The sequence below is a fragment of the Podarcis cretensis genome (assembly GCF_951804945.1).
Source record: "Podarcis cretensis genome assembly, chromosome: 2".
Lineage (NCBI taxonomy): Eukaryota > Metazoa > Chordata > Lepidosauria > Squamata > Lacertidae > Podarcis > Podarcis cretensis.
In genome coordinates, this window is record NC_137171.1 from 109,803,624 (window position 1) to 109,818,304 (window position 14,681).

The window sequence follows — 14,681 nt, forward strand, 5'->3', positions numbered from 1 at the left end:
ACCATGGATAAATGAAGCATGGCACAAAGATCAGGAGAGAGATGTCAGAAGACCAAGTTCATGTTTTTCAGAAATCTTAATCTCCATGCTTTGGATGGTGAAACTTGGATTTCCGGCATAAATTTTAAAAATTCAGCTAAATAAACAGCCTTATAAACTGTGTAACATAGTGGAAGCAGATTGGGAGGGGTGCAGGGGGAATAGGCAGGAGACTTCATATAATAAAATATGGGTCTTTACATCAAAAGGGGTAATGCATTTTAGGTTTAATAAAAAATAAAATAAAAACACAAAGTGACGTAAGTCAGATTCTTTTTCAGATGTGCCAACATTTCTACACAACAGCAGCCACTGAGGGTTCCTAAATACCTGACAATATGTCAGAGATTAAACAAAAAAGGACCACTGTGTTGCGAACAGAACAATCAGACAACCCAAAAGCAACACGGTAGGCTAATAATGTAATTATAATACTTTTATATCACTACTGAATTATGTCTAAATTGACAATCAGATACAATATAATACAATACAAACATACAATATATACATGGTGACACCAACATTTGTATCCTGTGTACCCTTTTGGACGTTTTACTTGGTAATGTATCTCTTATTGTGTAATAACCATTTACAGAATGTTCAGGTATATCTCATTTATTGTATTTGAATGTAACTGATTCCATTTGGTATTATTATCAATCAGCTGAGGAAGAACATTGATTGAAACAGTCGGTCATCCTGGAAGGACTGTCCTGTTGCTGTGTTTGGAGCACCAACGTTCTTCAGCTTACTCTCTACAAATACTGCATATTTGCCTCAAGCTTTAGTGATTCTTCGTGACGTTACACAGCCTAAAAATCCCTTATTTTGGGACATTTTCTTAACTCACGTTAGCTGGTGTCACCATGTATATATTGTACGTTATCTTATTGCCAACTAAGACATAATTCAATAGTGATACAAAAGTATTGTAATTATATTATTAGCCTACTGTGTTCCTTTTGGATTGTCAGTCAATATGTCAGAGACTTACATTCACACATGATGCCTCCCCCATGATTCTTAAAAGCCCCATCTTTGACTGACATCCTCTTGATTTCCAGGCTTATCCACTGAAGCCTTGAAACCTAGAGAAAGTTCTTCACAATGATAGACTAATTCAACAGATTCCAGCCTTATTTGGTTAGAATTGTAATGCTGACCAAGTGACAGACCAAATGCCAACCAACAGCCTATCTGATAATAGTATCCAATTGTGGCTAAGCATTCCATAGGAAAAATAATGCCAATGTGAAACTGGCATTCTTGCAACAGCACCATCCATTTGCAATGGCAGGAGTAAGGTCTCCATGCTGCCCAGCCATGCATCCCACCCTTCCTATACAACCTGCCACCATCTGCCCTGTAACTCTCCCTCCAGTTCTACTGCCACAATTAAAATTACACAACCCAGCTTCTCCTGCTGACATATCTGAACAGAAATAAGAAGAGAGAGGTTAGGAGCAAAACAAAAAGAAACACACAAGCAGTCGCAGAGGGGACGAGTCTAGCGCTGCCAACTAGAGAGAATTTTACGGGCTTGGCCAATTGCCATCACGAGAGAACGCAAAGCCAGAAAGTTCCAGCTGAGCAGTTTGTGCTATTATTGTGCCCATGTGCGCCGTTATAGCAAGCGCTGAGACATCACATGGGGGCAGTAACTGCATTTGTAGTGGGGTACACATGTGAAAGCACTGAAAGCTTTGTGCTGCTACTGCAATGAACATTGTATTGCTCCGTTCAGCTCTGCCTCTCAATACGAGCCTATCAGGGAAGTGGCAGGAACCATTTTGTAGAGTGCACCTGGAGAGACCACATGAGTATGTACATAGTGGTTGTCTAGATGGGTAAAGGTAAGTCAGCAAGTGCAGTAGAGGGGCCAATCCCCTCCCTCTCAGCTGAACCACCATCTCACACAGTTGTGAGGCTGCAGTCCCTGGAGGCAGGAGAGAGGAAGTCACCAAATTACACAATCCCCCCCCCCCCAAGGGAAACATTATCCTCACAAAGGAAAGGACATCTGAACATGCTTGGGAGCACACTTGCCCTTGAGCCCTTATCTGAAAGAATTTCAGGTGGGGATGAACATTGAGACGGGGAAGTTGGCCATTCTCAGAGGTGCTCACTTAAGCGGAACACAGCACAGGCCACAAGTGCCCTGAAGTCAAGATTATTACCAAGGTAACTGAATTTGGGGTGGTGAGGAAGGTGCTCAATTTCCATTCCATATTTTCTCCAGGAGTTCAGAACTACCGTACCTACAGCGTTCACCACACCTTTTTTTTTGCTTGCCACCCTTTGAGGGAGGTTAGATTGAGAGATAGTACTGGGAAACATTGGGCTAGTCACTTTTTGGGGGAGCTGCTTTTTGAAGCTGGGCCTCCCTGTTCTACGAACGAAACTCTAGCTGTTACATCACACTAACCTGGCTCGCTGACTTGTAAAGGTTGTAAGTCAGGGGTGCCCAAATGTTTTTCAAGGGGGGCCAGATTTGATGAAGTGAACATGTATGAGGGCCCCCCAAAGTTGTTGAGAGCTTTTTTTAGGATTTTACCCCAGGACATATACTGCCACAGGGGCCAGATTAACTTGGCCGGCGCGATCCGGATTAGGCTGCCAAAGCGGACTTTGGACGTGTCTGCTGTAAGTAGAATAGAAATCTTCTGGCTTCTAGAAGGCAGACATTTCTGCAATTAGCAGTTCTGCTACTCTTCCTAAAAACAAGCTCTTAAAATATGTTATCAGTATTACACAGACTCTTTTCTACTACCAGCCAAATGGTAACCAGAATTCTCAACAGAGCCAGCCAAGGTTTCTAGATCTGCAGATCAGAGCAATCTGTCAGAAAACACGTGTCTGCCCTTTGCAATGTTTCTTGGGTTCTGCCAAGCAACAGAGACTTAATTGAATGGCTTTCAATATTTAACACTAATGAAAAGAGTTCTTCCCCAGAACACAGAAGCCATCGCTGAGTTCTGAACACTCATTCAAGTCAGTCTCAGCTGAACTCTGAATCAGATCACCTCACAGAATGTAAGATGGCCAGCAGCTTAAATGGCTTTTTAAAATGCCCAAACCAATTTACAGAGGATAGGCCTATCAATCACTGTTAGCCATGAAAGCTAAAATGAAAGTACCACAGATGGAGGCCGTACAGATCTGAATACCAGTTGCTGGAGGGTAAATCATAGAGAGAGCCATCACATTCATGACTTGTTAGTGGCCGATTCCTGTTAGAAACATCTGGCTGATTCCTGTTAGAAAGTGAATGCAGGGAATTCTTATAGATCTAATGAGAAATTGAGGTGTTTCTACCTGCAATCTTGTTAGAATCTACAGGCCAGGCCCCATTGTGACTTCTTCCTGAGGTTGTGAGGACACTACAGAATAGGGATGGAGAATCCCAGTGTTATTGGGCTACAACTCCTGGCCTGGGGCTGATGGGAGTTGGAGCCCAAAAACATATGGAAAGCTACAGGCTTCCCATTCTAGCGCAGAACATATTGCAGGTACCTGTGTCTTGTAGTAAGTATGTGTTATACTGGGCAGAGAAGTAAACAGAAATAATGTAATTTACACAATAATCTTGCAGGAAAACAATTCATTGGTTTAAGAATGGAGACAAGCAGCTCACAGGTGAAGTGAAATGTTAAGAGTTCTCCAGCTGTGAGAGGGGCCACCCTCATGAAGCACAAATAGTTTCTATAGGGGAGGCAAGCTTCACATCCACCCCCGTTTGTCTCACATTTCATCCAGGATGTCCCTTCCCACTGACCTGGCTAGCTAAGACTATTTCTCCACTGGCTTTTATGTTCCCAGGAACCAAAATTACACAGTAAACACATACAACTACTTCCAAGTGAGGGAGTAAGAGATGCAGCCAAGGCATTGCTTGTTGAAGTGTCCTGGCTATACTTGAGTAGAGTTTATCTTGATTTAGAGTGGCACACTAATTAAATTTGGGATCGCCCACAATCAAGGCAATAACAACACAACTCTCAGGTGTTGCAGAAGAGAAGAGAGAAACCACATGACACATTTCAGTCTAAATAGCCCTCTGGTCAGACAGGATAAACTATTATGCTGTGCATGTTGAGTAGCCAAACAGACAGCTACTTTGTTTGTGTGTTACACTAAACCATTGTTCAGTGATACGTGAACAGGTCAGAATGAGTGAAATCTCACATGTTCCCCCTTTCCTCCTATAACAGTTGGGAAAAGGAATTCATTAGTGTTTACTTTGACAGAGGTCTGTTGTTTAATACCAATCAAAGATTGGAATTTAAAACAAACTCTGGTCAAATAAACAAGCCAACTTCAAACCACAGATTATTATTACAGTGGTGCCCCGCAAGACGAACGCCTCGCAAGATGGAAAACCCGCTAGACGAAAGGGTTTTCAGTTTTGGAGGCGCTTCGCAAAATGAATTTCCCTATGGGCTTGCTTCGCAAGACGAAAATGTCTTGCGAGTTCCTGCAGGTTTTTTCCCCCTCCCCCCCCCTTTCCCTAAGCCATTAAGCCGCTTATCAGCTGATCCGCTGATAAGCCGCTTAACAGCTGATTGCTAAAAGCCGCTAAACCGCTAATAGCGCTAATCCGCTAAGCTGTCAATGGGCTTGCTTCGCAAGACGAAAAAAAACGCTATACAAAGAGCCTCACGGAACAGATTAATTTCGTCTTGCGAGGCACCACTGTACATGCAACAAGGCAGCAGGATTCTGTGAAACCAAAAGTAAATGCAAGCAAAGTCTTCCTCCTTACCACGTGGGAGTGAAGAACAGGTGTAAGTCCAAGGCTTTGCTTGGGTTCATTCCAAGTAAGGGGATAACATGGACCCCCCAGAAAAGACCCTGGAGCTGCTACCCAAAGCCATCCACCATCAGAATAACATCTTCAGTTTAGCTTCTGTGGTCACCTGGATCTCAGTCTCTCTCTTCCCCCATTAATTTGCATAAAGTCATAAGAGGCTGAACATATTTCGAAGAGACTGAGTTAATTAGGGCCTCAAAGTTCTTGTACAGTCATGATCTCAGAAAACCAGAGATGGGTGGAATTCAGTATTCACAGGGAATACGGTACGTGATGTTGAAACTAAACAGGGAGTCGCTGAAACATCTTGCCCATAATACAAGCCTAGCCAGCCATTATTAAATTACTTTAGTATCACTGACCTTACGAGCCAACATTTAACTTTAAATTAGGACATGCTGCATAGAATACTGAATATACAGTGTAAAACACTGTGGTGGATTCAACTTGACCCCATTTAAGGCCAATCTTGCAGTGTTAAAAGCATAGGGGCTGCTTATTGGAGACTTACGGTAGGATTCAACTAATGAGTCATCAGATGAAGCCCTGTCAGAAGTCTTGTCAGAGGAGGGGAGACATTAGTTTTCCCGGGGGGGGGGGGGGGGGGGGGGAGATACGAACTCTGGAACAGTGCGGAGGGGGGAGAGGGGGGATCATATCATCTGGCAAGTCCATGAAAGAACAATCACTTTAGAGCAAGGTTGAATTTCTCCCTAAAGTCCTAATGACTCTGCCTGTTGTGCAGATACGAGGTAGCAGCTCTACCTCTCTTTTAAATCAGAACCAGTGAAGGCGGTGAAGGTCCTGTGTGAGTGTCTGGAGGCGGTTGGAGGATGGATGGCGGCTAACAGATTGAGGTTGAATCCTGACAAGACAGAAGTACTGTTTTGGGGGGACAGGAGGCGGGCAGGTGTGGAGGACTCCCTGGTCCTGAATGGGGTAACTGTGCCCCTGAAGGACCAGGTGCGCAGCCTGGGAGTCATTTTGGACTCACAGCTGTCCATGGAGGCACAGGTCAAATCTGTGTCCAGGGCAGCTGTTTACCAGCTCCATCTGGTACGTAGGCTGAGACCCTATCTGCCTGTGGACTGTCTCGCCAGAGTGGTGCATGCTCTGGTTATCTCCCGCTTGGACTACTGCAATGCACTCTACGTGGGGCTACCTTTGAAGGTGACTCGGAAACTACAACTAATCCAGAATGCGGCAGCTAGACTGGTGACTGGGGGCGGCCACCGAGACCATATAACACCGGTCTTGAAAGACCTAGATTGGCTCCCAGTATGTTTCTGAGCACAATTCAAAGTGTTGGTGCTGACCTTTAAAGCCCTAAACGGCCTCGGTCCAGTATACCTGAAGGAGCGTCTCCACCCCCATCGTTCTGCCCGGACGCTGAGGTCCAGCGCCGAGGGCCTTCTGGTGGTTCCCTCATTGTGAGAAGTAAAGCTACAGGGAACCAGGCAGAGGGCCTTCTCGGTAGTGGCGGCCGCCCTGTGGAACGCCCTTCCAGCAGATGTCAAAGCGATAAACAACTACCTGACATTCAGAAGACATCTTAAGGCAGCCCTGTTCAGGGAAGTTTTTAACGTGTGATATTTTACTGTATTTTTGGTTTCTATGGAAGCCGCCCAGAGTGGCTGGGGAAGCCCAGCCAGATGGGCGGGGTATAAATAATAAATTATTATTATTATTATTATTATTATTATTATTATAGCAGGCAGTACAACCATTTTGCTCCATATCCTTGCTGCTCTATGGGATCAGTGAAACAGAAGCATTTCCATGTGCACCCTCCCCTTCTGCACTTTCTGCATATTTGTTTCATCTTTCACCTGGGACATCCTGAAATCTCCTCCCCTCTAACTTAGCATGGTATCAGAGCTAAGCACCATCTGTATTGTGGAAGCCCATCTACAACTCTTGGGAGTAAATTACAATCATGTTTGGACTTGCTGTATTCAGATATATGGAAATGTGCACATTGATTTAATAAGCCCACTAGGTGATGAGGGCTTTCACAAGTTTGAATTTTTAAAGCAAGGATCAAAGTAATCAAACAGGTTTTTAAAAAAGGAGAGCAGAGGCTTGTGGGACTTGTCAAAGCAAGAGGGTCAAGTGCCAAAAATAGTGCTCAGAAAGCAATATTTAGTATACTGAGTAGTGAGCAAATAGACACTATAAACAGAACTTTACAAAAATACCCCATGCCAGCCCCTGCTTTGCCCATGTCAGATTAATAGCCTGGTATGTGATTTGCTATGTAAGAAAGCAATTTGGGCTTTTGCTCCAGTGTGATATCATGCGTTGTGATTATGCACCACCACAGCAGCTCCTGATACCACAACTTGATCAGGGTGCAACTGATCAAGTCAGACTTGGCAAGAGACAGTGGCATCACGTAGGCAGGGCAGTGGCCACACTGAGCACTATCCTATCCACGCCAGTTGAACCACCCTTCCCACAGTGCAAAATTATGCTAGTATGAACTCAATAACATGTGTGGCAGGACTCAGAGACTAAACAGACAGGACAGACAACCCTGGGCCCTAAAATCACGTGTCAGTTTCAGCAAGTACCCTTCACAGAAACCATTAAATTGAACTTCCAGTTTCCTATCTACTGCTTCAACAGGGTAAGGAACAGCTCCTATCTGTGGGCTGTTAGGCTGCTGAATGAAAAGATAACAACAGGGCAAATGACTTTCGGGTTTGGTGGGTGTGCGTCAGTAAACGAGGGGAATTAAGACTAAGAGAGCTGATCGGGGGGTGCTCGTGTAATCTCACTGTATACAAGTTGTACAAGTGACAATAAAGTATTTCAATTCCACTGTCGCCAAGGCTGCAATCCTGCAAACGCTTACTGGGAGTACAAGTGAGTGCATTAGGACTGAGTTCTAGATAAACATACACAGGTTTGCAATTCATGGGACTGACCTGTGAACTAGACGCCTCTGGCCCAGATCTTACTTCTGACATTAGGTTGCCTTCAGTAAGCTACTATCTCTCACAGATTCACATACCACATAGCTAGAGAGGGCACAGCTGTGTTACTGAGTTCCCAATTGGAAACTCTGTAATGTACCCAGTCAGCTTAAGGTACAACCTCAACACCCTTCCAAGGCTCCTGATAGTTCCTTGGCAGCCACGTCTTTACCTGCTCCACACCTGGCATTACATATAGTATCAGGTGGGTGTGGTTTGCGGGGGGGGGGGGGGAGGTCTCAGACAAAATTGGAACCTGTGCCAGGCCAATTTATTATTATGTATTAAATTTTATCTCTTCCTATCCCATCCCATGATTCCAGAGCAGCAGACACCCAAGTAGCAAAATTTCATAATAAAAACACATTCAAAACATCTAAAAGTACAGTGGTACCTCGGGATGCGAACAGGATCCGTTCCGGAGCCCCGATCGCATCCCGAACAGAACGTAAGACGCGACAGCGTGTCTGCGCATGCCACGTTTTGCCGCTTTCGTGCATGCGCGTGGTGTCATTTTGACTGTCTGCGCATGCGCGAGCGGCGAAACCCGGAAGTAACACGCTCCGTTACTTCCGGGTCGCCGCGGAGCGCAACCCGAAAGTGCTCAACCTGAAGCTTATTTATCCTGAGGTATGACTGTACTACGAATAACCCAGAAACTTGCAGAACAATCACATACCCTCATGCTTAACAAATTCAAGGAGTTAAGGAACTGTATCTTTGAGCCATCCAATGGCAGGGTGAACAGAAATGCTTTTAAGATCTTCCTGAAAGTTAATAATGAGGGAGACAGGTTGTACATCAGCAGGAAGGTTATTCCACAAATGGGGAACCACCCAAGCTCTGTCACAGGTCAACACCAACCAGGAAGTCAACACTGCGGTATTGCTAACAGGGCCCTTTCATAGGGCCCAAGATGGTTGGTGTTAAGGGAGGCACATATTTAGGTACTGTACCTCAGTCCCAAGCTTTGTTTAAGGCTCTGTATACTCTTACTAACACCTTGACTGGGACCGGTATCTCACGCTACTTCCTCCAGGTATACCTGTAGCTAGCTGGTCACCACCCTCTCAATCACCTTGCCCAGGAAGGAATTATTAGAGACTGGGTAGCAATTTTCTAAAACCTCTGAACCCATGAAGGCCTCTTCAAAAGGGGCCACACTACCACCTCTTTCAAGGCAGTGGGCATAACTACCTCCAATAGCAAGGCATTAACCACAATGGACCATCCAGTCATTACTTCCCACAAGACTTTACCAGCCAAGATTGACAGGGATCAAGAGGGTGCGTAGCCAGCCCCCTGCCAGGGGTTCCCTACCCCTGAACAACAACGCTCAATAAGACTGAAATATTAACTTATAAAGGCCTTGTGATCTGAAGCATTCTGACAAGCATTCTATCCATATACTGTGATTATTACAACCATTATAATACTGTGATTACAAAAATAATGATAGGATACATAGAAACTGAAATATAGATCTGGCTAAAGAAATAAGTACAATCACTCCATTAAGTCAATCTAGAAATATCTCAGATCCAAACTAAATGAAGCCTCTAGATCAAATAAATGCAAATTACACCCAACACAATCATATATTATGATAAAGAGAAACAAAGAAACGTATGATCAATGTGCCCAGCATATTTTAGCATATGTGTTCTCCACCGAAGAGATTTCTTCAGAAATACATACCACATTTCTGGACATCTGTTCCTGCAATGATTATTTTTGTCCTTTCACAGGTCTCAGGCACTACATGCACAACTGGTCCCTGTCTCTGAATGACTGCAGTTAACTGATACAGGAAAGCACCCAGATCTACTACAGGGTATATTCAAAAGGCCCTCACACCCTTCCTGTTGCAACAAGATTCAATTACTGTGAATCTTGTGAAGGGTTATGTGTGCCTAGCTAATTGGCAGTTCTGCGCCAAGTATAAATTGCGAAAGCCAAACAGATGCACACAAGTCTACTTAACTCACCTACTTTATTAGGAAAGAAATGGGTCACTACAGACATTAGGGGCAAGAGGTACATGAAATCCTACCTACTCACAGATTAAAGGTAAAAAACATGGGGCTTGATTCATTCACTTCATACTTGCACTTTCATAACTGAACACATAGTGAATGACATCCAAACACTTGCAAGCTAAACAGAATATGGTTACAGTGCAAAACAAGTGTAAGCTTTGAGTGAATTGCACCTAACTACTCACCTGGAAGGTGTCATATTGCCATAGATATAGGGTGGCCAGCCTAATGTTCTTCTCTCCTGGGGGAGGGGGGTCTCTTGGCACCCCCCTCCCCCTTCAAAGACTCCACCTTGAAGAAACAGTAGAGTGAGATAAGCCAGAAAACGTCTTCTTTCTTCAATTTCTTACACAGACCCCACTATGCTTAAAGGTAGGGGTGAAATGTTCCTGCAGCCTTAGCCACCACTAAAACAAATGGCAGCATGGTCTTCTGGTGCCAGGATAATCCCCTTCAAGTCTTTTTTAAGGCTCGTGTGGAATCTTCCATTTCACAGAGGGGAAGTTCAGTCTTCACAATTGATCATAAACTCCGCTACAGAAAACCCATGGAGCGCAGCACTCGCATTGTCCTCAGTGTCTAGCTGTTCTTCTCAGTTGTCCTTAAGCCTGGTTCCACATCTCTTCGTACTGTAGATTTTTTTTAGACACAATCTCAAAAAAGACACAAGTTCTTGCTGGATTTAAACAATGCCAGTAGGATTCCCTGGCCGGAGGCACAACACTGCGTCGCCAATTGTTCTGGCCTCAGTCACCATGCCCCTGTGTAGCATATAAAACTGGATTAAAAACCTTCAGCCTTTCAAGCTCATTCCTACATAAGCCTTGATCACTACCACTTATAATAACAATTATTTATTTGTACCCTGTCCATCTGACTGGGTTGCCCCAGCCACTCTGGGTGGCTTCCAACACTTCTAAAAACATAATAAACTCAGACTGAGACCAGAACTTTCCCATGGATAACTCTGTTGCTTCACGCAAACACCACCCGGGAGGGCAGTCATCTAATCATTTCTCTAAAATGCAACCTCTTGCCTGACGCTGAAGGACAGATGGGACCGCTTGTCACACACCTTCCCTCGAATAGATTGCAGGGGTCACATAATTAATTAGTGTTTTGATTTGTTGGAAGCTGCCCAAAGTGGCTGGGGGAGCCCAGTCAGATGGGTGGCTTATAAATAAACTCTTATTAATATAGTATTATAAACAGGGCCATAATAATTTTCTTCATTAGGTACATTTCTAGCCCACCCTTTATCACAACGGATCCCAGGTCAAAATAAACACACACAGACATATATATATCTTGTGTGTGTGTGTATGTGTGTGTGTGTGTATATGTATATATATATATATATATATATATATATATATATATACAGTGGTACCTCGGGTTAAGTACTTAATTCGTTCCGGAGGTCCATTCTTAACCTGAAGCACCACTTTAGCTAATGGGGCCTCCCACTGCCGCCGCATCGCTGGAGCACGATTTCTGTTTTCATCCTGAAGCAAAGTTCTTAACCCGAGGTACTATTTCTGGGTTAGCGGAGTCTGTAACCTGAAGCGTATGTAACCCAAGGCACCACTGTCTGTGTGTGTATATATGCACACACAAACACCAGTGCAGCTTTTAAGATTTGGGGCAGCTACTACCTGTGAGAGAAAACAATACTGGGCTACCCAGTACAGTGGTACCTCGGGTTACATGCGCTTCAGGTTACATACGTTTCAGGTTACAGACTCCGCTAACCCAGAAATAGTGCTTCAGATTAAGAACTTTGCTTCAGGATGAGAACAGATATCGTTCTCCGGTGGCGTGGCAGCAGCAGGAGGCCCCATTAGCTAAAGTGGTGCTTCAGGTTAAGAACAGTTTCAGGTTAAGTACAGACCTCCGGAACGAATTAAGTACTTAACCCGAGGTACCCCTGTACCTGGCAGCCTCTTATGCTCACCTATATACGGTATTGTGAGGACAGTGCTGCTTATATGCTCTCTAACTGACCAGGGGATGGGAAGTCTGATAGGGAAGAGGTGTCCCCTTTAAAAAGTCAAGTGACAGGGCCTTTCGCGGCTCCTTCTCTGCGCCCACCTCCCGGCCGACTGCCAGCAGCCCCTTCGCTTCCCTCAGGCTCGCTCCCTAAGCACAGGCGCTACTAAATACGCGGATAAATAGGGCGCGGGGCGGAGAAGGGCTGCCCTGCTCCCTCCCTCGTGTCCTTCGCTTCCCCCTCCCCTCCGTCCCTTCCCCCTCCATGCCCCTCTCTCCCCCGCCCGCCTCACTCTGGGGGGCCCCGCGCTGCCCCCCAACTCCTCCGCCCCCCGCCTCCCCGCGCACTGACCGAGGGCAACGGCCGCAAACGGCAGCCAGCAGCAGAATTCCAGCCACTTCCGCCAGGCAGCGCCGGAAGCGAACCCATGGCAACCAGCCGTCCCGCCCCCCCTCACCCCACCCGCTTTCTGATTGAGGCCACGCCTCCCTTCCCTCATGCGAGGGCGGAGACTGGAGGGCGGTTTCTTAAGGCGAGCCCGTCCTCGCCGGAGGCCACGCCCTCTTCCCCTCCCTCCGCGCTCCGAACCAACACACGACTCGCAAGGCCCTTCGATCCGGCGCCGGCCCCGCCCCGCTCGCCCTTGACCCGCCGCGTCAAAAGCGTCACCTCTTCCGTAAGGAGGACGGGGGAAGCGCGGCGGGTGACGTCGCTCTCGCCTCAGAAAGATGTATATTCACGCGCGCGCGCGCTTGAAGGGACGTAAAACGACGTAGGTAGGACTCGTCGCCCCTCCCCTTTTGCTTTCCTCCAATCCGCCGCCCGGCAGCCCGCACCAGACACGCCCACATTTGGGAACCGCCCCCTCCAACTTCCTACTTGGTTTCAAGGCTGGTTTTTTCCCCCTCCAGTCGCGTCTCCGTCCGTGTGCCTCTTGCGCCCCCTGGCGGTTCAGAATAATCATTTGAAAACTAGAGCTTCCGTACATAGAACGTCAATTTTCCCTAGAAGAACTCTGTGTTTTTATATCCAGTTGTGGCCGCATGGTGTATATGCCCATGCATACTAAACATTTACTGGCACGCATCACGAGCCTCCAAATTGTACCGATGGCACTGGCTCCCACTGTCCCTGGCATCTGTGTCCCTTCTCTCTCTTCCCTGCCTATCCATAAGGAACTCTGGAACTCGAGAGACAGCATGTCTCAGAGAGGACCACAATTTCTCTCAAACTGCAGACCCTCCAAGTATCCCTATTTTCCAGGTTCAGGTAGGTAGCTGTGTTGGTCTGATGCGGTCGAAATAAATAACAAAATTATATTTTTATTTATTTTCCAGGCAGGGACAGTCCTGGATTTATAGAAGCCATCCCAAGTTTCTGATTTGAACCCAGAATGTCCCACTTTACCTTAAAGGTAAAGGGTCCAGTCTCTGCCCAGACTCTGGGGTTGCGGCGCTCATCTCGCTTTATTGGCCGAGGGAGCCGGCGTACAGCTTCTGGGTCATGTGGCCAGCATGACTAAGCCGCTTCTGGCAAACCAGAGCAGCGCACGGAAACGCCGTTTACCTTCCCCCCTATTTATCTACTTGCACTTTGACGTGCTTTCGAACTGCTAGGTTGGACCGATCAACAGGAGCTCACCCCGTCGTGGATTCGAACCGCCAACCTTCTGATCTGCAAGTCCTAGGCTCTGTGGTTTAACCCACAAGGCGCCACCCGCGTCCCATCCCTTTTCCTTAGGACATCTCTATTTTCATCAGAGAAATATTGGAGGGTATGGTAGGATGTCCCTGTTTTCATCAGAGAAATGTTGGAGGGTATGGAGTTATCCGACCTGGAGTCATCTGAAGACAGATAGGGAAGTGTTTTTTTTTTTAAAAAAAGTAATGTTTTATCATGTTTTTTATATATGTTGGAAGCTGCCCAGATTGGCTGCGGTGTTCGACTTGTGTCTGCAAAGGTAGCAAGGCTCTGTACAGTGTGTTGAACATTGACACCTTCTTTAATAAAGTGCTAGAACTGGCCATTCTGGCGCTTTTGACATCCTTCTTTGGTTTCCCTGTATCAAACCACTCCCACAAGCCCTGGAGCATGGGTAGGCAAACTAAGGTCCGGGGGCCGGATCTGGCCCAATTGCCTTCTAAATCCAGCCCACAGACGGTCCGGGAATCAGCGTGTTTTTACATAAGTAGAATGTGTCCTTTTATTTAAAATGCACCTCTGGGTTATTTGTGGGGCCTGCCTGATGTTTTTGCATGCGTAGAATGTGTGCTTTTATTTAAAATGCATCTCTGGGTTATTTGTGGGGCATAGGAATTCGTTCACCCCCCCACCATATAATCTGGCCTCCCACAAGGTCTGAGGGACAGTGTACCACCCCCTTGCTGAATAAGTTTGCTGACCCCTGCCCTAGAGTCACCACCATCATGTAGACCTGGGACCCTAGAACACAGTTAAATGCATAGGATTGCACTTTCAGTCTCTGACAAGTACAATCAAAAGATACAACTCTTAACACTGCATGGCATCACATTAACAGTAATCTCACATCAACATGCTTATGTGTTTATTTATTGTTAGCTTCCTTTTCAAAATGCAACATTTCCCCCCCGGTGGCTTATGATATTTGATAAAATCACTGGAAAGCATGTACAATATTAAAATAAGAAATGCAGCAATAAAGAGCAGGAGGCAAGGAATATCAAATTATTTCAAGCTCATTCCAGCACAAACACTCAAAACGGGGCTGCTAGAGATGGAAGGATCTGTCTAATTCGGTCCTCCCAGTTTCTCATTTTTTGAATCTTAAATTCAGTTCTCCA

General features: G+C 45.9%; 1 protein-coding gene across 5 annotated transcripts in view; it reads right to left on the minus strand.

Annotated features, from left to right (window-relative positions):
- Window positions 1-12,299, minus strand: part of MGAT1 (alpha-1,3-mannosyl-glycoprotein 2-beta-N-acetylglucosaminyltransferase) — a 46,355-nt gene extending 34,056 nt beyond the window's left edge. For 3 of the 5 annotated variants that reach the window (XM_079963681.1, XM_079963678.1, XM_079963679.1), the window contains exons 1-2: window positions 12,211-12,299; window positions 10,055-10,630 (exon numbers count right to left, since the gene is read on the minus strand). The gene's annotated coding sequence lies outside the window, so the exon portion shown is untranslated. Of the gene's footprint in view, window positions 1-9,528; window positions 9,668-10,054; window positions 10,631-12,210 lie in introns of those variants that run through there. The other 2 variants (XM_079963684.1, XM_079963680.1) reach the window with 2 other exon arrangements.
- Between the last annotated feature and the right edge of the window lie 2,382 nt (window positions 12,300-14,681).